Here is a 21,777-nt window from a genome sequence, read left to right on the forward strand (position 1 = left end):
ACTCCTCCTACTTGCATGTGACACTGGGCTTAGGATCTGCATAGGAAACACACACACAAGCACACACCTACCTTTGTTGCCTGCAGATGCCTCCTTGGCTGTCCCCAAACGGTATCAAACCAACACCCACGGGAAGCTGTAAGCATAGAGGACATGCCTGCACCCCATTGGACTTACCTGTGTGGGTTAAACCCGGGTTATTTGACAACCTATGGCGGTGATGGTTCTGCTCAGGCAGAGCAGTGCTGATGCTCCTCATAAAGCTGTCGCTGCTGTGAAGGTTCTAGGTGACATCACAAATCCCTATGGTTACATACACAACAAAGCTGGGTTGTTGTTGTTTACAGTCTGCAAGGCCTGTGGAAGTGAGTGACATCATAGCACTGTAGTTCTGAGGGTTCTAGATGGATGCAACAATCTCCTGTTGCTTCTATGAAGGCCATAATAGACGACATCACCAAACAGCTCCATAGTCACATACACAGCAAAGGAGAGATGTTGTTTACACCTAGTGATGTCAGTGGTATTGAGTGACATCACAGCACAGTGCTAAGGCTCCTGGGCCTGGACACAGCAGCGGCTGCAATATCTCAACGGAGAATACGTTTATATATATGTGTGTGTGTGCGCGTATATATATATATATATATATATATATATATATATATATATATATATATATTCCTCCGCCGAAATCACTTTTAAACCCATTTCCACCTTTTTTTCCCTTCTCTTCCTCTTACTTTTTTTTCACGTTTTTTTACGTTTTTCTCCTTTTCGCCTCTTTTCTGGGCATATTATTCTTCTTTTTCTTCTTTTTTTTCGTCTAATGCATACCCCATCAGTGCAGCAATGCTTATTCAATACCGCCAGCAGATGGAGACACTGGGGGATAATTTTCTAAGGATTTATACTGATTTTTCCTGTCTGAATTTGTCGCACAGAAAGTTGCAGGCCAAATATGTGTGACATTTCTGCGACTTTAGCTTCTAGAGCATTTTTACAACATTATACATAGGTGCTGAATACATAAAAAGCGACTGTTCAGCGACAGACAAGTCGCATCGGCTGAAAGTAGGCCAGAATGTCAGTCCATGTTGGAGCAGGTTTAGATACAGTCTAAAGTATAGATCTCAAAGTCTGTGCACAGAATTTAGCAAGGGCCTCGCACCTTCTGATGCATCAGGTAGGTGCACAATAGCATAGCCTAACCCTCTGTACTTTGGTCTATATTGATGCGGGACATAGACAGCCAGCTGATGACCAATCCATTAGTGCAATGGATGGCTGGAAGCATTTGTCTTTGCCTTTGCAATACCACAGAAGCAATGCATGGTCAATGTACAGCAATGACACACCTGTGTGAACAGCCAGGAGACCCCCCCCCCCCCCCCCCATGTTATGTTACATAGTTACATAGTTAGTACGGTCGAAAAAAGACATATGTCCATCAAGTTCAACCAGGGAATTAAGGGGTAGGGGTGTGGCGCGATATTGGGGAAGGGATGAGATTTTATATTTCTTTATAAGCATTAATCTTATTTTGTCAATTAGGAACATTCAGCACCCACCCGCTATCAAGGCAGCTGCCTATCATGTCATGCCCTACCTGCACAGGTGTGCTGGATGATCCAATTAAGGAGGCCATTTAGTCAGCAGCAGCAGAAGTCCTGTGCCTGGACGCTCCAACAGCGGCCAGACACAAGCAGAAGCAGAAGCAGCAGAAGCAGCAGAAGCAGCAGCAGCACCACCTTTTGTTTTTTGGCTGCAGCAGCAGCAAGGCCCACAGGGCTGGCTAGCTGGCTAGCCAGCAAGCAGGTAGCAATGAAAGTAGGAATCTTTCTTTTTAACCCTGTAAGGGGGTGGTGCACTGTACCCGAAGATACTGCCATATCGGGTCAATGCATAGGGCGACGGAAGCAAGCTTCGAAATCGGCCCCCGTTCTCAAAAATCCATTTAATATATGGTCCCCAGATAGGGGACGTATCAGATATTAAACTGATAAGAACAGATACTACACTTGATCTTAGCCAAAAGGCCGAGAAGCGATAACCGTGAAAGGGGCGGGCCCAACAAGGTGCCCTTCATGGGCACTATCACTGCTTGCTGTCAGGGAGGCTGCCAGACAATTTTCCATGCACACTCTGGGCTGGGGGGCAGTCAACCACCAGTACACACAGCAGAACCTAAACCCATACCATTATTGCTAAGCAGCAAGACAGGGGCCCATTGCACTCCCACGGGGCCTTTTTAAATGCAATCCATAACCCGGATTTGCCAGGAACCCTTCTTACTCCTCCTACTTGCATGTGACACTGGGCTTAGGATCTGCATAGGAAACACACACACAAGCACACACCTACCTTTGTTGCCTGCAGATGCCTCCTTGGCTGTCCTCAAACGGTATCAAACCAACACCCACGGGAAGCTGTAAGCATAGAGGACATGCCTGCACCCCATTGGACTTACCTGTGTGGGTTAAACCCGGGTTATTTGACAACCTATGGCGGTGATGGTTCTGCTCAGGCAGAGCAGTGCTGATGCTCCTCATAAAGCTGTCGCTGCTGTGAAGGTTCTAGGTGACATCACAAATCCCTATGGTTACATACACAACAAAGCTGGGTTGTTGTTGTTTACACTCTGCAAGGCCTGTGGAAGTGAGTGACATCATAGCACTGTAGTTCTGAGGGTTCTAGATGGATGCAACAATCTCCTGTTGCTTCTATGAAGGCCATAATAGACGACATCACCAAACAGCTCCATAGTCACATACACAGCAAAGGAGAGATGTTGTTTACACCTAGTGATGTCAGTGGTATTGAGTGACATCACAGCACAGTGCTAAGGCTCCTGGGCCTGGACACAGCAGCGGCTGCAATATCTCAACAGAGAATACGTTTATATATATGTGTGTGTGTGCGCGTATATATATATATATATATATATATATATATATATATATATATATTTCTCCGCCGAAATCACTTTTAAACCCATTTCCACCTTTTTTTCCCTTCTCTTCCTCTTACTTTTTTTTCACGTTTTTTTACGTTTTTCTCCTTTTCGCCTCTTTTCTGGGCGTATTATTCTTCTTTTTCTTCTTTTTTTTCGTCTAATGCATACCCCATCAGTGCAGCAATGCTTATTCAATACCGCCAGCAGATGGAGACACTGGGGGATAATTTTCTAAGGATTTATACTGATTTTTCCTGTCTGAATTTGTCGCACAGAAAGTTGCAGGCCAAATATGTGTGACATTTCTGCGACTTTAGCTTCTAGAGCATTTTTACAACATTATACATAGGTGCTGAATACATAAAAAGCGACTGTTCAGCGACAGACAAGTCGCATCGGCTGAAAGTAGGCCAGAATGTCAGTCCATGTTGGAGCAGGTTTAGATACAGTCTAAAGTATAGATCTCAAAGTCTGTGCACAGAATTTAGCAAGGGCCTCGCACCTTCTGATGCATCAGGTAGGTGCACAATAGCATAGCCTAACCCTCTGTACTTTGGTCTATATTGATGCGGGACATAGACAGCCAGCTGATGACCAATCCATTAGTGCAATGGATGGCTGGAAGCATTTGTCTTTGCCTTTGCAATACCACAGAAGCAATGCATGGTCAATGTACAGCAATGACACACCTGTGTGAACAGCCAGGAGACCCCCCCCCTCCCCCCCCCATGTTATGTTACATAGTTACATAGTTAGTACGGTCGAAAAAAGACATATGTCCATCAAGTTCAACCAGGGAATTAAGGGGTAGGGGTGTGGCGCGATATTGGGGAAGGGATGAGATTTTATATTTCTTCATAAGCATTAATCTTATTTTGTCAATTAGGAACATTCAGCACCCACCCGCTATCAAGGCAGCTGCCTATCATGTCATGCCCTACCTGCACAGGTGTGCTGGCTACTCAAATGATCCAATTAAGGAGGCCATTTAGTCAGCAGCAGCAGAAGTCCTGTGCCTGGACGCTCCAACAGCGGCCAGACACAAGCAGAAGCAGAAGCAGCAGAAGCAGCAGCAGCACCACCTTTTGTTTTTTGGCTGCAGCAGCAGCAAGGCCCACAGGGCTGGCTAGCTGGCTAGCCAGCAAGCAGGTAGCAATGAAAGTAGGAATCTTTCTTTTTAACCCTGTAAGGGGGTGGTGCACTGTACCCGAAGATACTGCCATATCGGGTCAATGCATAGGGCGACGGAAGCAAGCTTCGAAATCGGCCCCCGTTCTCAAAAATCCATTTAATATATGGTCCCCAGATAGGGGACGTATCAGATATTAAACTGATAAGAACAGATACTACACTTGATCTTAGCCAAAAGGCCGAGAAGCGATAACCGTGAAAGGGGCGGGCCCAACAAGGTGCCCTTCATGGGCACTATCACTGCTTGCTGTCAGGGAGGCTGCCAGACAATTTTCCATGCACACTCTGGGCTGGGGGGCAGTCAACCACCAGTACACACAGCAGAACCTAAACCCATACCATTATTGCTAAGCAGCAAGACAGGGGCCCATTGCACTCCCACGGGGCCTTTTTAAATGCAATCCGTAACCCGGACTTGCCAGGAACCCTTCTTACTCCTCCTACTTGCATGTGACACTGGGCTTAGGATCTGCATAGGAAACACACACACAAGCACACACCTACCTTTGTTGCCTGCAGATGCCTCCTTGGCTGTCCCCAAACGGTATCAAACCAACACCCACGGGAAGCTGTAAGCATAGAGGACATGCCTGCACCCCATTGGACTTACCTGTGTGGGTTAAACCCGGGTTATTTGACAACCTATGGCGGTGATGGTTCTGCTCAGGCAGAGCAGTGCTGATGCTCCTCATAAAGCTGTCGCTGCTGTGAAGGTTCTAGGTGACATCACAAATCCCTATGGTTACATACACAACAAAGCTGGGTTGTTGTTGTTTACACTCTGCAAGGCCTGTGGAAGTGAGTGACATCATAGCACTGTAGTTCTGAGGGTTCTAGATGGATGCAACAATCTCCTGTTGCTTCTATGAAGGCCATAATAGACGACATCACCAAACAGCTCCATAGTCACATACACAGCAAAGGAGAGATGTTGTTTACACCTAGTGATGTCAGTGGTATTGAGTGACATCACAGCACAGTGCTAAGGCTCCTGGGCCTGGACACAGCAGCGGCTGCAATATCTCAACGGAGAATACGTTTATATATATGTGTGTGTGTGCGCGTATATATATATATATATATATATATATATATATATATATTTCTCCGCCGAAATCACTTTTAAACCCATTTCCACCTTTTTTTCCCTTCTCTTCCTCTTACTTTTTTTTCACGTTTTTTTACGTTTTTCTCCTTTTCGCCTCTTTTCTGGGCGTATTATTCTTCTTTTTCTTCTTTTTTTTCGTCTAATGCATACCCCATCAGTGCAGCAATGCTTATTCAATACCGCCAGCAGATGGAGACACTGGGGGATAATTTTCTAAGGATTTATACTGATTTTTCCTGTCTGAATTTGTCGCACAGAAAGTTGCAGGCCAAATATGTGTGACATTTCTGCGACTTTAGCTTCTAGAGCATTTTTACAACATTATACATAGGTGCTGAATACATAAAAAGCGACTGTTCAGCGACAGACAAGTCGCATCGGCTGAAAGTAGGCCAGAATGTCAGTCCATGTTGGAGCAGGTTTAGATACAGTCTAAAGTATAGATCTCAAAGTCTGTGCACAGAATTTAGCAAGGGCCTCGCACCTTCTGATGCATCAGGTAGGTGCACAATAGCATAGCCTAACCCTCTGTACTTTGGTCTATATTGATGCGGGACATAGACAGCCAGCTGATGACCAATCCATTAGTGCAATGGATGGCTGGAAGCATTTGTCTTTGCCTTTGCAATACCACAGAAGCAATGCATGGTCAATGTACAGCAATGACACACCTGTGTGAACAGCCAGGAGACCCCCCCCCCCCCATGTTATGTTACATAGTTACATAGTTAGTACGGTCGAAAAAAGACATATGTCCATCAAGTTCAACCAGGGAATTAAGGGGTAGGGGTGTGGCGCGATATTGGGGAAGGGATGAGATTTTATATTTCTTCATAAGCATTAATCTTATTTTGTCAATTAGGAACATTCAGCACCCACCCGCTATCAAGGCAGCTGCCTATCATGTCATGCCCTACCTGCACAGGTGTGCTGGCTACTCAAATGATGCAATTAAGGAGGCCATTTAGTCAGCAGCAGCAGAAGTCCTGTGCCTGGACGCTCCAACAGCGGCCAGACACAAGCAGAAGCAGAAGCAGCAGAAGCAGCAGCAGCACCACCTTTTGTTTTTTGGCTGCAGCAGCAGCAAGGCCCACAGGGCTGGCTAGCTGGCTAGCCAGCAAGCAGGTAGCAATGAAAGTAGGAATCTTTCTTTTTAACCCTGTAAGGGGGTGGTGCACTGTACCCGAAGATACTGCCATATCGGGTCAATGCATAGGGCGACGGAAGCAAGCTTCGAAATCGGCCCCCGTTCTCAAAAATCCATTTAATATATGGTCCCCAGATAGGGGACGTATCAGATATTAAACTGATAAGAACAGATACTACACTTGATCTTAGCCAAAAGGCCGAGAAGCGATAACCGTGAAAGGGGCGGGCCCAACAAGGTGCCCTTCATGGGCACTATCACTGCTTGCTGTCAGGGAGGCTGCCAGACAATTTTCCATGCACACTCTGGGCTGGGGGGCAGTCAACCACCAGTACACACAGCAGAACCTAAACCCATACCATTATTGCTAAGCAGCAAGACAGGGGCCCATTGCACTCCCACGGGGCCTTTTTAAATGCAATCCATAACCCGGATTTGCCAGGAACCCTTCTTACTCCTCCTACTTGCATGTGACACTGGGCTTAGGATCTGCATAGGAAACACACACACAAGCACACACCTACCTTTGTTGCCTGCAGATGCCTCCTTGGCTGTCCCCAAACGGTATCAAACCAACACCCACGGGAAGCTGTAAGCATAGAGGACATGCCTGCACCCCATTGGACTTACCTGTGTGGGTTAAACCCGGGTTATTTGACAACCTATGGCGGTGATGGTTCTGCTCAGGCAGAGCAGTGCTGATGCTCCTCATAAAGCTGTCGCTGCTGTGAAGGTTCTAGGTGACATCACAAATCCCTATGGTTACATACACAACAAAGCTGGGTTGTTGTTGTTTACAGTCTGCAAGGCCTGTGGAAGTGAGTGACATCATAGCACTGTAGTTCTGAGGGTTCTAGATGGATGCAACAATCTCCTGTTGCTTCTATGAAGGCCATAATAGACGACATCACCAAACAGCTCCATAGTCACATACACAGCAAAGGAGAGATGTTGTTTACACCTAGTGATGTCAGTGGTATTGAGTGACATCACAGCACAGTGCTAAGGCTCCTGGGCCTGGACACAGCAGCGGCTGCAATATCTCAACGGAGAATACGTTTATATATATGTGTGTGTGTGCGCGTATATATATATATATATATATATATATATATATATATATATATATATATATTTCTCCGCCGAAATCACTTTTAAACCCATTTCCACCTTTTTTTCCCTTCTCTTCCTCTTACTTTTTTTTCACGTTTTTTTACGTTTTTCTCCTTTTCGCCTCTTTTCTGGGCATATTATTCTTCTTTTTCTTCTTTTTTTTCGTCTAATGCATACCCCATCAGTGCAGCAATGCTTATTCAATACCGCCAGCAGATGGAGACACTGGGGGATAATTTTCTAAGGATTTATACTGATTTTTCCTGTCTGAATTTGTCGCACAGAAAGTTGCAGGCCAAATATGTGTGACATTTCTGCGACTTTAGCTTCTAGAGCATTTTTACAACATTATACATAGGTGCTGAATACATAAAAAGCGACTGTTCAGCGACAGACAAGTCGCATCGGCTGAAAGTAGGCCAGAATGTCAGTCCATGTTGGAGCAGGTTTAGATACAGTCTAAAGTATAGATCTCAAAGTCTGTGCACAGAATTTAGCAAGGGCCTCGCACCTTCTGATGCATCAGGTAGGTGCACAATAGCATAGCCTAACCCTCTGTACTTTGGTCTATATTGATGCGGGACATAGACAGCCAGCTGATGACCAATCCATTAGTGCAATGGATGGCTGGAAGCATTTGTCTTTGCCTTTGCAATACCACAGAAGCAATGCATGGTCAATGTACAGCAATGACACACCTGTGTGAACAGCCAGGAGACCCCCCCCCCCCCCCCCATGTTATGTTACATAGTTACATAGTTAGTACGGTCGAAAAAAGACATATGTCCATCAAGTTCAACCAGGGAATTAAGGGGTAGGGGTGTGGCGCGATATTGGGGAAGGGATGAGATTTTATATTTCTTTATAAGCATTAATCTTATTTTGTCAATTAGGAACATTCAGCACCCACCCGCTATCAAGGCAGCTGCCTATCATGTCATGCCCTACCTGCACAGGTGTGCTGGCTACTCAAATGATCCAATTAAGGAGGCCATTTAGTCAGCAGCAGCAGAAGTCCTGTGCCTGGACGCTCCAACAGCGGCCAGACACAAGCAGAAGCAGAAGCAGCAGAAGCAGCAGAAGCAGCAGCAGCACCACCTTTTGTTTTTTGGCTGCAGCAGCAGCAAGGCCCACAGGGCTGGCTAGCTGGCTAGCCAGCAAGCAGGTAGCAATGAAAGTAGGAATCTTTCTTTTTAACCCTGTAAGGGGGTGGTGCACTGTACCCGAAGATACTGCCATATCGGGTCAATGCATAGGGCGACGGAAGCAAGCTTCGAAATCGGCCCCCGTTCTCAAAAATCCATTTAATATATGGTCCCCAGATAGGGGACGTATCAGATATTAAACTGATAAGAACAGATACTACACTTGATCTTAGCCAAAAGGCCGAGAAGCGATAACCGTGAAAGGGGCGGGCCCAACAAGGTGCCCTTCATGGGCACTATCACTGCTTGCTGTCAGGGAGGCTGCCAGACAATTTTCCATGCACACTCTGGGCTGGGGGGCAGTCAACCACCAGTACACACAGCAGAACCTAAACCCATACCATTATTGCTAAGCAGCAAGACAGGGGCCCATTGCACTCCCACGGGGCCTTTTTAAATGCAATCCATAACCCGGATTTGCCAGGAACCCTTCTTACTCCTCCTACTTGCATGTGACACTGGGCTTAGGATCTGCATAGGAAACACACACACAAGCACACACCTACCTTTGTTGCCTGCAGATGCCTCCTTGGCTGTCCTCAAACGGTATCAAACCAACACCCACGGGAAGCTGTAAGCATAGAGGACATGCCTGCACCCCATTGGACTTACCTGTGTGGGTTAAACCCGGGTTATTTGACAACCTATGGCGGTGATGGTTCTGCTCAGGCAGAGCAGTGCTGATGCTCCTCATAAAGCTGTCGCTGCTGTGAAGGTTCTAGGTGACATCACAAATCCCTATGGTTACATACACAACAAAGCTGGGTTGTTGTTGTTTACACTCTGCAAGGCCTGTGGAAGTGAGTGACATCATAGCACTGTAGTTCTGAGGGTTCTAGATGGATGCAACAATCTCCTGTTGCTTCTATGAAGGCCATAATAGACGACATCACCAAACAGCTCCATAGTCACATACACAGCAAAGGAGAGATGTTGTTTACACCTAGTGATGTCAGTGGTATTGAGTGACATCACAGCACAGTGCTAAGGCTCCTGGGCCTGGACACAGCAGCGGCTGCAATATCTCAACAGAGAATACGTTTATATATATGTGTGTGTGTGCGCGTATATATATATATATATATATATATATATATATATATATATATATATTTCTCCGCCGAAATCACTTTTAAACCCATTTCCACCTTTTTTTCCCTTCTCTTCCTCTTACTTTTTTTTCACGTTTTTTTACGTTTTTCTCCTTTTCGCCTCTTTTCTGGGCGTATTATTCTTCTTTTTCTTCTTTTTTTTCGTCTAATGCATACCCCATCAGTGCAGCAATGCTTATTCAATACCGCCAGCAGATGGAGACACTGGGGGATAATTTTCTAAGGATTTATACTGATTTTTCCTGTCTGAATTTGTCGCACAGAAAGTTGCAGGCCAAATATGTGTGACATTTCTGCGACTTTAGCTTCTAGAGCATTTTTACAACATTATACATAGGTGCTGAATACATAAAAAGCGACTGTTCAGCGACAGACAAGTCGCATCGGCTGAAAGTAGGCCAGAATGTCAGTCCATGTTGGAGCAGGTTTAGATACAGTCTAAAGTATAGATCTCAAAGTCTGTGCACAGAATTTAGCAAGGGCCTCGCACCTTCTGATGCATCAGGTAGGTGCACAATAGCATAGCCTAACCCTCTGTACTTTGGTCTATATTGATGCGGGACATAGACAGCCAGCTGATGACCAATCCATTAGTGCAATGGATGGCTGGAAGCATTTGTCTTTGCCTTTGCAATACCACAGAAGCAATGCATGGTCAATGTACAGCAATGACACACCTGTGTGAACAGCCAGGAGACCCCCCCCCTCCCCCCCCCATGTTATGTTACATAGTTACATAGTTAGTACGGTCGAAAAAAGACATATGTCCATCAAGTTCAACCAGGGAATTAAGGGGTAGGGGTGTGGCGCGATATTGGGGAAGGGATGAGATTTTATATTTCTTCATAAGCATTAATCTTATTTTGTCAATTAGGAACATTCAGCACCCACCCGCTATCAAGGCAGCTGCCTATCATGTCATGCCCTACCTGCACAGGTGTGCTGGCTACTCAAATGATCCAATTAAGGAGGCCATTTAGTCAGCAGCAGCAGAAGTCCTGTGCCTGGACGCTCCAACAGCGGCCAGACACAAGCAGAAGCAGAAGCAGCAGAAGCAGCAGAAGCAGCAGCAGCACCACCTTTTGTTTTTTGGCTGCAGCAGCAGCAAGGCCCACAGGGCTGGCTAGCTGGCTAGCCAGCAAGCAGGTAGCAATGAAAGTAGGAATCTTTCTTTTTAACCCTGTAAGGGGGTGGTGCACTGTACCCGAAGATACTGCCATATCGGGTCAATGCATAGGGCGACGGAAGCAAGCTTCGAAATCGGCCCCCGTTCTCAAAAATCCATTTAATATATGGTCCCCAGATAGGGGACGTATCAGATATTAAACTGATAAGAACAGATACTACACTTGATCTTAGCCAAAAGGCCGAGAAGCGATAACCGTGAAAGGGGCGGGCCCAACAAGGTGCCCTTCATGGGCACTATCACTGCTTGCTGTCAGGGAGGCTGCCAGACAATTTTCCATGCACACTCTGGGCTGGGGGGCAGTCAACCACCAGTACACACAGCAGAACCTAAACCCATACCATTATTGCTAAGCAGCAAGACAGGGGCCCATTGCACTCCCACGGGGCCTTTTTAAATGCAATCCATAACCCGGACTTGCCAGGAACCCTTCTTACTCCTCCTACTTGCATGTGACACTGGGCTTAGGATCTGCATAGGAAACACACACACAAGCACACACCTACCTTTGTTGCCTGCAGATGCCTCCTTGGCTGTCCCCAAACGGTATCAAACCAACACCCACGGGAAGCTGTAAGCATAGAGGACATGCCTGCACCCCATTGGACTTACCTGTGTGGGTTAAACCCGGGTTATTTGACAACCTATGGCGGTGATGGTTCTGCTCAGGCAGAGCAGTGCTGATGCTCCTCATAAAGCTGTCGCTGCTGTGAAGGTTCTAGGTGACATCACAAATCCCTATGGTTACATACACAACAAAGCTGGGTTGTTGTTGTTTACAGTCTGCAAGGCCTGTGGAAGTGAGTGACATCATAGCACTGTAGTTCTGAGGGTTCTAGATGGATGCAACAATCTCCTGTTGCTTCTATGAAGGCCATAATAGACGACATCACCAAACAGCTCCATAGTCACATACACAGCAAAGGAGAGATGTTGTTTACACCTAGTGATGTCAGTGGTATTGAGTGACATCACAGCACAGTGCTAAGGCTCCTGGGCCTGGACACAGCAGCGGCTGCAATATCTCAACGGAGAATACGTTTATATATATGTGTGTGTGTGCGCGTATATATATATATATATATATATATATATATATATATATATATATATTTCTCCGCCGAAATCACTTTTAAACCCATTTCCACCTTTTTTTCCCTTCTCTTCCTCTTACTTTTTTTTCACGTTTTTTTACGTTTTTCTCCTTTTCGCCTCTTTTCTGGGCGTATTATTCTTCTTTTTCTTCTTTTTTTTCGTCTAATGCATACCCCATCAGTGCAGCAATGCTTATTCAATACCGCCAGCAGATGGAGACACTGGGGGATAATTTTCTAAGGATTTATACTGATTTTTCCTGTCTGAATTTGTCGCACAGAAAGTTGCAGGCCAAATATGTGTGACATTTCTGCGACTTTAGCTTCTAGAGCATTTTTACAACATTATACATAGGTGCTGAATACATAAAAAGCGACTGTTCAGCGACAGACAAGTCGCATCGGCTGAAAGTAGGCCAGAATGTCAGTCCATGTTGGAGCAGGTTTAGATACAGTCTAAAGTATAGATCTCAAAGTCTGTGCACAGAATTTAGCAAGGGCCTCGCACCTTCTGATGCATCAGGTAGGTGCACAATAGCATAGCCTAACCCTCTGTACTTTGGTCTATATTGATGCGGGACATAGACAGCCAGCTGATGACCAATCCATTAGTGCAATGGATGGCTGGAAGCATTTGTCTTTGCCTTTGCAATACCACAGAAGCAATGCATGGTCAATGTACAGCAATGACACACCTGTGTGAACAGCCAGGAGACCCCCCCCCCCCCCCCCCCATGTTATGTTACATAGTTACATAGTTAGTACGGTCGAAAAAAGACATATGTCCATCAAGTTCAACCAGGGAATTAAGGGGTAGGGGTGTGGCGCGATATTGGGGAAGGGATGAGATTTTATATTTCTTCATAAGCATTAATCTTATTTTGTCAATTAGGAACATTCAGCACCCACCCGCTATCAAGGCAGCTGCCTATCATGTCATGCCCTACCTGCACAGGTGTGCTGGCTACTCAAATGATCCAATTAAGGAGGCCATTTAGTCAGCAGCAGCAGAAGTCCTGTGCCTGGACGCTCCAACAGCGGCCAGACACAAGCAGAAGCAGAAGCAGCAGAAGCAGCAGCAGCACCACCTTTTGTTTTTTGGCTGCAGCAGCAGCAAGGCCCACAGGGCTGGCTAGCTGGCTAGCCAGCAAGCAGGTAGCAATGAAAGTAGGAATCTTTCTTTTTAACCCTGTAAGGGGGTGGTGCACTGTACCCGAAGATACTGCCATATCGGGTCAATGCATAGGGCGACGGAAGCAAGCTTCGAAATCGGCCCCCGTTCTCAAAAATCCATTTAATATATGGTCCCCAGATAGGGGACGTATCAGATATTAAACTGATAAGAACAGATACTACACTTGATCTTAGCCAAAAGGCCGAGAAGCGATAACCGTGAAAGGGGCGGGCCCAACAAGGTGCCCTTCATGGGCACTATCACTGCTTGCTGTCAGGGAGGCTGCCAGACAATTTTCCATGCACACTCTGGGCTGGGGGGCAGTCAACCACCAGTACACACAGCAGAACCTAAACCCATACCATTATTGCTAAGCAGCAAGACAGGGGCCCATTGCACTCCCACGGGGCCTTTTTAAATGCAATCCATAACCCGGATTTGCCAGGAACCCTTCTTACTCCTCCTACTTGCATGTGACACTGGGCTTAGGATCTGCATAGGAAACACACACACAAGCACACACCTACCTTTGTTGCCTGCAGATGCCTCCTTGGCTGTCCCCAAACGGTATCAAACCAACACCCACGGGAAGCTGTAAGCATAGAGGACATGCCTGCACCCCATTGGACTTACCTGTGTGGGTTAAACCCGGGTTATTTGACAACCTATGGCGGTGATGGTTCTGCTCAGGCAGAGCAGTGCTGATGCTCCTCATAAAGCTGTCGCTGCTGTGAAGGTTCTAGGTGACATCACAAATCCCTATGGTTACATACACAACAAAGCTGGGTTGTTGTTGTTTACACTCTGCAAGGCCTGTGGAAGTGAGTGACATCATAGCACTGTAGTTCTGAGGGTTCTAGATGGATGCAACAATCTCCTGTTGCTTCTATGAAGGCCATAATAGACGACATCACCAAACAGCTCCATAGTCACATACACAGCAAAGGAGAGATGTTGTTTACACCTAGTGATGTCAGTGGTATTGTGTGACATCACAGCACAGTGCTAAGGCTCCTGGGCCTGGACACAGCAGCGGCTGCAATATTTCAACGGAGAATACGTTTATATATATGTGTGTGTGTGCGCGTATATATATATATATATATATATATATATATATATATATATATTTCTCCGCCGAAATCACTTTTAAACCCATTTCCACCTTTTTTTCCCTTCTCTTCCTCTTACTTTTTTTTCACGTTTTTTTACGTTTTTCTCCTTTTCGCCTCTTTTCTGGGCGTATTATTCTTCTTTTTCTTCTTTTTTTCGTCTAATGCATACCCCATCAGTGCAGCAATGCTTATTCAATACCGCCAGCAGATGGAGACACTGGGGGATAATTTTCTAAGGATTTATACTGATTTTTCCTGTCTGAATTTGTCGCACAGAAAGTTGCAGGCCAAATATGTGTGACATTTCTGCGACTTTAGCTTCTAGAGCATTTTTACAACATTATACATAGGTGCTGAATACATAAAAAGCGACTGTTCAGCGACAGACAAGTCGCATCGGCTGAAAGTAGGCCAGAATGTCAGTCCATGTTGGAGCAGGTTTAGATACAGTCTAAAGTATAGATCTCAAAGTCTGTGCACAGAATTTAGCAAGGGCCTCGCACCTTCTGATGCATCAGGTAGGTGCACAATAGCATAGCCTAACCCTCTGTACTTTGGTCTATATTGATGCGGGACATAGACAGCCAGCTGATGACCAATCCATTAGTGCAATGGATGGCTGGAAGCATTTGTCTTTGCCTTTGCAATACCACAGAAGCAATGCATGGTCAATGTACAGCAATGACACACCTGTGTGAACAGCCAGGAGACCCCCCCCCCCCCCCCCCATGTTATGTTACATAGTTACATAGTTAGTACGGTCGAAAAAAGACATATGTCCATCAAGTTCAACCAGGGAATTAAGGGGTAGGGGTGTGGCGCGATATTGGGGAAGGGATGAGATTTTATATTTCTTCATAAGCATTAATCTTATTTTGTCAATTAGGAACATTCAGCACCCACCCGCTATCAAGGCAGCTGCCTATCATGTCATGCCCTACCTGCACAGGTGTGCTGGCTACTCAAATGATCCAATTAAGGAGGCCATTTAGTCAGCAGCAGCAGAAGTCCTGTGCCTGGACGCTCCAACAGCGGCCAGACACAAGCAGAAGCAGAAGCAGCAGAAGCAGCAGCAGCACCACCTTTTGTTTTTTGGCTGCAGCAGCAGCAAGGCCCACAGGGCTGGCTAGCTGGCTAGCCAGCAAGCAGGTAGCAATGAAAGTAGGAATCTTTCTTTTTAACCCTGTAAGGGGGTGGTGCACTGTACCCGAAGATACTGCCATATCGGGTCAATGCATAGGGCGACGGAAGCAAGCTTCGAAATCGGCCCCCGTTCTCAAAAATCCATTTAATATATGGTCCCCAGATAGGGGACGTATCAGATATTAAACTGATAAGAACAGATACTACACTTGATCTTAGCCAAAAGGCCGAGAAGCGATAACCGTGAAAGGGGCGGGCCCAACAAGGTGCCCTTCATGGGCACTATCACTGCTTGCTGTCAGGGAGGCTGCCAGACAATTTTCCATGCACACTCTGGGCTGGGGGGCAGTCAACCACCAGTACACACAGCAGAACCTAAACCCATACCATTATTGCTAAGCAGCAAGACAGGGGCCCATTGCACTCCCACGGGGCCTTTTTAAATGCAATCCATAACCCGGATTTGCCAGGAACCCTTCTTACTCCTCCTACTTGCATGTGACACTGGGCTTAGGATCTGCATAGGAAACACACACACAAGCACACACCTACCTTTGTTGCCTGCAGATGCCTCCTTGGCTGTCCCCAAACGGTATCAAACCAACACCCACGGGAAGCTGTAAGCATAGAGGACATGCCTGCACCCCATTGGACTTACCTGTGTGGGTTAAACCCGGGTTATTTGACAACCTATGGCGGTGATGGTTCTGCTCAGGCAGAGCAGTGCTGATGCTCCTCATAAAGCTGTCGCTGCTGTGAAGGTTCTAGGTGACATCACAAATCCCTATGGTTACATACACAACAAAGCTGGGTTGTTGTTGTTTACACTCTGCAAGGCCTGTGGAAGTGAGTGACATCATAGCACTGTAGTTCTGAGGGTTCTAGATGGATGCAACAATCTCCTGTTGCTTCTATGAAGGCCATAATAGACGACATCACCAAACAGCTCCATAGTCACATACACAGCAAAGGAGAGATGTTGTTTACACCTAGTGATGTCAGTGGTATTGAGTGACATCACAGCACAGTGCTAAGGCTCCTGGGCCTGGACACAGCAGCGGCTGCAATATCTCAACGGAGAATACGTTTATATATATGTGTGTGTGTGCGCGTATATATATATATATATATATATATATATATATATATATATATATATATTTCTCCGCCGAAATCACTTTTAAACCCATTTCCACCTTTTTTTCCCTTCTCTTCCTCTTACTTTTTTTTCACGTTTTTTTACGTTTTTCTCCTTTTCGCCTCTTTTCTGGGCGTATTATTCTTCTTTTTCTTCTTTTTTTTCGTCTAATGCATACCCCATCAGTGCAGCAATGCTTATTCAATACCGCCAGCAGATGGAGACACTGGGGGATAATTTTCTAAGGATTTATACTGATTTTTCCTGTCTGAATTTGTCGCACAGAAAGTTGCAGGCCAAATATGTGTGACATTTCTGCGACTTTAGCTTCTAGAGCATTTTTACAACATTATACATAGGTGCTGAATACATAAAAAGCGACTGTTCAGCGACAGACAAGTCGCATCGGCTGAAAGTAGGCCAGAATGTCAGTCCATGTTGGAGCAGGTTTAGATACAGTCTAAAGTATAGATCTCAAATTCTGTGCACAGAATTTAGCAAGGGCCTCGCACCTTCTGATGCATCAGGTAGGTGCACAATAGCATAGCCTAACCCTCTGTACTTTGGTCTATATTGATGCGGGACATAGACAGCCAGCTGATGACCAATCCATTAGTGCAATGGATGGCTGGAAGCATTTGTCTTTGCCTTTGCAATACCACAGAAGCAATGCATGGTCAATGTACAGCAATGACACACCTGTGTGAACAGCCAGGAGACCCCCCCCCCCCATGTTATGTTACATAGTTACATAGTTAGTACGGTCGAAAAAAGACATATGTCCATCAAGTTCAACCAGGGAATTAAGGGGTAGGGGTGTGGCGCGATATTGGGGAAGGGATGAGATTTTATATTTCTTCATAAGCATTAATCTTATTTTGTCAATTAGGAACATTCAGCACCCACCCGCTATCAAGGCAGCTGCCTATCATGTCATGCCCTACCTGCACAGGTGTGCTGGCTACTCAAATGATCCAATTAAGGAGGCCATTTAGTCAGCAGCAGCAGAAGTCCTGTGCCTGGACGCTCCAACAGCGGCCAGACACAAGCAGAAGCAGAAGCAGCAGAAGCAGCAGCAGCACCACCTTTTGTTTTTTGGCTGCAGCAGCAGCAAGGCCCACAGGGCTGGCTAGCTGGCTAGCCAGCAAGCAGGTAGCAATGAAAGTAGGAATCTTTCTTTTTAACCCTGTAAGGGGGTGGTGCACTGTACCCGAAGATACTGCCATATCGGGTCAATGCATAGGGCGATGGAAGCAAGCTTCGAAATCGGCCCCCGTTCTCAAAAATCCATTTAATATATGGTCCCCAGATAGGGGACGTATCAGATATTAAACTGATAAGAACAGATACTACACTTGATCTTAGCCAAAAGGCCGAGAAGCGATAACCGTGAAAGGGGCGGGCCCAACAAGGTGCCCTTCATGGGCACTATCACTGCTTGCTGTCAGGGAGGCTGCCAGACAATTTTCCATGCACACTCTGGGCTGGGGGGCAGTCAACCACCAGTACACACAGCAGAACCTAAACCCATACCATTATTGCTAAGCAGCAAGACAGGGGCCCATTGCACTCCCACGGGGCCTTTTTAAATGCAATCCATAACCCGGATTTGCCAGGAACCCTTCTTACTCCTCCTACTTGCATGTGACACTGGGCTTAGGATCTGCATAGGAAACACACACACAAGCACACACCTACCTTTGTTGCCTGCAGATGCCTCCTTGGCTGTCCCCAAACGGTATCAAACCAACACCCACGGGAAGCTGTAAGCATAGAGGACATGCCTGCACCCCATTGGACTTACCTGTGTGGGTTAAACCCGGGTTATTTGACAACCTATGGCGGTGATGGTTCTGCTCAGGCAGAGCAGTGCTGATGCTCCTCATAAAGCTGTCGCTGCTGTGAAGGTTCTAGGTGACATCACAAATCCCTATGGTTACATACACAACAAAGCTGGGTTGTTGTTGTTTACACTCTGCAAGGCCTGTGGAAGTGAGTGACATCATAGCACTGTAGTTCTGAGGGTTCTAGATGGATGCAACAATCTCCTGTTGCTTCTATGAAGGCCATAATAGACGACATCACCAAACAGCTCCATAGTCACATACACAGCAAAGGAGAGATGTTGTTTACACCTAGTGATGTCAGTGGTATTGAGTGACATCACAGCACAGTGCTAAGGCTCCTGGGCCTGGATACAGCAGCGGCTGCAATATCTCAACGGAGAATACGTTTATATATATGTGTGTGTGTGCGCGTATATATATATATATATATATATATATATATATATATATATATTTCTCCGCCGAAATCACTTTTAAACCCATTTCCACCTTTTTTTCCCTTCTCTTCCTCTTACTTTTTTTTCACGTTTTTTTACGTTTTTCTCCTTTTCGCCTCTTTTCTGGGCGTATTATTCTTCTTTTTCTTCTTTTTTTTCGTCTAATGCATACCCCATCAGTGCAGCAATGCTTATTCAATACCGCCAGCAGATGGAGACACTGGGGGATAATTTTCTAAGGATTTATACTGATTTTTCCTGTCTGAATTTGTCGCACAGAAAGTTGCAGGCCAAATATGTGTGACATTTCTGCGACTTTAGCTTCTAGAGCATTTTTACAACATTATACATAGGTGCTGAATACATAAAAAGCGACTGTTCAGCGACAGACAAGTCGCATCGGCTGAAAGTAGGCCAGAATGTCAGTCCATGTTGGAGCAGGTTTAGATACAGTCTAAAGTATAGATCTCAAAGTCTGTGCACAGAATTTAGCAAGGGCCTCGCACCTTCTGATGCATCAGGTAGGTGCACAATAGCATAGCCTAACCCTCTGTACTTTGGTCTATATTGATGCGGGACATAGACAGCCAGCTGATGACCAATCCATTAGTGCAATGGATGGCTGGAAGCATTTGTCTTTGCCTTTGCAATACCACAGAAGCAATGCATGGTCAATGTACAGCAATGACACACCTGTGTGAACAGCCAGGAGACCCCCCCCCCCCATGTTATGTTACATAGTTACATAGTTAGTACGGTCGAAAAAAGACATATGTCCATCAAGTTCAACCAGGGAATTAAGGGGTAGGGGTGTGGCGCGATATTGGGGAAGGGATGAGATTTTATATTTCTTCATAAGCATTAATCTTATTTTGTCAATTAGGAACATTCAGCACCCACCCGCTATCAAGGCAGCTGCCTATCATGTCATGCCCTACCTGCACAGGTGTGCTGGCTACTCAAATGATCCAATTAAGGAGGCCATTTAGTCAGCAGCAGCAGAAGTCCTGTGCCTGGACGCTCCAACAGCGGCCAGACACAAGCAGAAGCAGAAGCAGCAGCAGCACCACCTTTTGTTTTTTGGCTGCAGCAGCAGCAAGGCCCACAGGGCTGGCTAGCTGGCTAGCCAGCAAGCAGGTAGCAATGAAAGTAGGAATCTTTCTTTTTAACCCTGTAAGGGGGTGGTGCACTGTACCCGAAGATACTGCCATATCGGGTCAATGCATAGGGCGACGGAAGCAAGCTTCGAAATCGGCCCCCGTTCTCAAAAATCCATTTAATATATGGTCCCCAGATAGGGGACGTATCAGATATTAAACTGATAAGAACAGATACTACACTTGATCTTAGCCAAAAGGCCGAGAAGCGATAACCGTGAAAGGGGCGGGCCCAACAAGGTGCCCTTCATGGGCACTATCACTGCTTGCTGTCAGGGAGGCTGCCAGACAATTTTCCATGCACACTCTGGGCTGGGGGGCAGTCAACCACCAGTACACACAGCAGAACCTAAACCCATACCATTATTGCTAAGCAGCAAGACAGGGGCCCATTGCACTCCCACGGGGCCTTTTTAAATGCAATCCATAACCCGGATTTGCCAGGAACCCTTCTTACTCCTCCTACTTGCATGTGACACTGGGCTTAGGATCTGCATAGGAAACACACACACAAGCACACACCTACCTTTGTTGCCTGCAGATGCCTCCTTGGCTGTCCCCAAACGGTATCAAACCAACACCCACGGGAAGCTGTAAGCATAGAGGACATGCCTGCACCCCATTGGACTTACCTGTGTGGGTTAAACCCGGGTTATTTGACAACCTATGGCGGTGATGGTTCTGCTCAGGCAGAGCAGTGCTGATGCTCCTCATAAAGCTGTCGCTGCTGTGAAGGTTCTAGGTGACATCACAAATCCCTATGGTTACATACACAACAAAGCTGGGTTGTTGTTGTTTACACTCTGCAAGGCCTGTGGAAGTGAGTGACATCATAGCACTGTAGTTCTGAGGGTTCTAGATGGATGCAACAATCTCCTGTTGCTTCTATGAAGGCCATAATAGACGACATCACCAAACAGCTCCATAGTCACATACACAGCAAAGGAGAGATGTTGTTTACACCTAGTGATGTCAGTGGTATTGAGTGACATCACAGCACAGTGCTAAGGCTCCTGGGCCTGGACACAGCAGCGGCTGCAATATCTCAACGGAGAATACGTTTATATATATGTGTGTGTGTGCGCGTATATATATATATATATATATATATATATATATATATATATATATATATTTCTCCGCCGAAATCACTTTTAAACCCATTTCCACCTTTTTTTCCCTTCTCTTCCTCTTACTTTTTTTTCACGTTTTTTTACGTTTTTCTCCTTTTCGCCTCTTTTCTGGGCGTATTATTCTTCTTTTTCTTCTTTTTTTTCGTCTAATGCATACCCCATCAGTGCAGCAATGCTTATTCAATACCGCCAGCAGATGGAGACACTGGGGGATAATTTTCTAAGGATTTATACTGATTTTTCCTGTCTGAATTTGTCGCACAGAAAGTTGCAGGCCAAATATGTGTGACATTTCTGCGACTTTAGCTTCTAGAGCATTTTTACAACATTATACATAGGTGCTGAATACATAAAAAGCGACTGTTCAGCGACAGACAAGTCGCATCGGCTGAAAGTAGGCCAGAATGTCAGTCCATGTTGGAGCAGGTTTAGATACAGTCTAAAGTATAGATCTCAAAGTCTGTGCACAGAATTTAGCAAGGGCCTCGCACCTTCTGATGCATCAGGTAGGTGCACAATAG

General features: G+C 45.9%; 9 non-coding genes across 9 annotated transcripts; all 9 read right to left on the reverse strand.

Moving 5' to 3' along the window:
• Positions 1-1,860: 1,860 nt before the first annotated feature.
• On the reverse strand, positions 1,861-2,051 carry LOC130314966 (U2 spliceosomal RNA). The gene has a single exon (XR_008862552.1). It is a non-coding gene; the product is annotated as a U2 spliceosomal RNA (small nuclear RNA).
• Positions 2,052-4,147: 2,096 nt separating this feature from the next.
• On the reverse strand, positions 4,148-4,338 carry LOC130314967 (U2 spliceosomal RNA). Its single transcript, XR_008862553.1, has one exon. It is a non-coding gene; the product is annotated as a U2 spliceosomal RNA (small nuclear RNA).
• A 2,084-nt stretch (positions 4,339-6,422) lies between these two features.
• LOC130314968 (U2 spliceosomal RNA) lies at positions 6,423-6,613 on the reverse strand. The gene has a single exon (XR_008862554.1). It is a non-coding gene; the product is annotated as a U2 spliceosomal RNA (small nuclear RNA).
• A 2,109-nt stretch (positions 6,614-8,722) lies between these two features.
• On the reverse strand, positions 8,723-8,913 carry LOC130314969 (U2 spliceosomal RNA). The gene has a single exon (XR_008862555.1). It is a non-coding gene; the product is annotated as a U2 spliceosomal RNA (small nuclear RNA).
• A 2,107-nt stretch (positions 8,914-11,020) lies between these two features.
• Positions 11,021-11,211, reverse strand: LOC130314970 (U2 spliceosomal RNA). Its single transcript, XR_008862556.1, has one exon. It is a non-coding gene; the product is annotated as a U2 spliceosomal RNA (small nuclear RNA).
• A 2,098-nt stretch (positions 11,212-13,309) lies between these two features.
• On the reverse strand, positions 13,310-13,500 carry LOC130314971 (U2 spliceosomal RNA). The gene has a single exon (XR_008862557.1). It is a non-coding gene; the product is annotated as a U2 spliceosomal RNA (small nuclear RNA).
• Positions 13,501-15,592: 2,092 nt separating this feature from the next.
• On the reverse strand, positions 15,593-15,783 carry LOC130314972 (U2 spliceosomal RNA). The gene has a single exon (XR_008862558.1). It is a non-coding gene; the product is annotated as a U2 spliceosomal RNA (small nuclear RNA).
• A 2,093-nt stretch (positions 15,784-17,876) lies between these two features.
• On the reverse strand, positions 17,877-18,067 carry LOC130314973 (U2 spliceosomal RNA). Its single transcript, XR_008862559.1, has one exon. It is a non-coding gene; the product is annotated as a U2 spliceosomal RNA (small nuclear RNA).
• A 2,078-nt stretch (positions 18,068-20,145) lies between these two features.
• LOC130314974 (U2 spliceosomal RNA) lies at positions 20,146-20,336 on the reverse strand. The gene has a single exon (XR_008862560.1). It is a non-coding gene; the product is annotated as a U2 spliceosomal RNA (small nuclear RNA).
• Positions 20,337-21,777: the final 1,441 nt, after the last annotated feature.

This window comes from Hyla sarda, unplaced genomic scaffold (genome assembly GCF_029499605.1).
Source record: "Hyla sarda isolate aHylSar1 unplaced genomic scaffold, aHylSar1.hap1 scaffold_185, whole genome shotgun sequence".
Lineage (NCBI taxonomy): Eukaryota > Metazoa > Chordata > Amphibia > Anura > Hylidae > Hyla > Hyla sarda.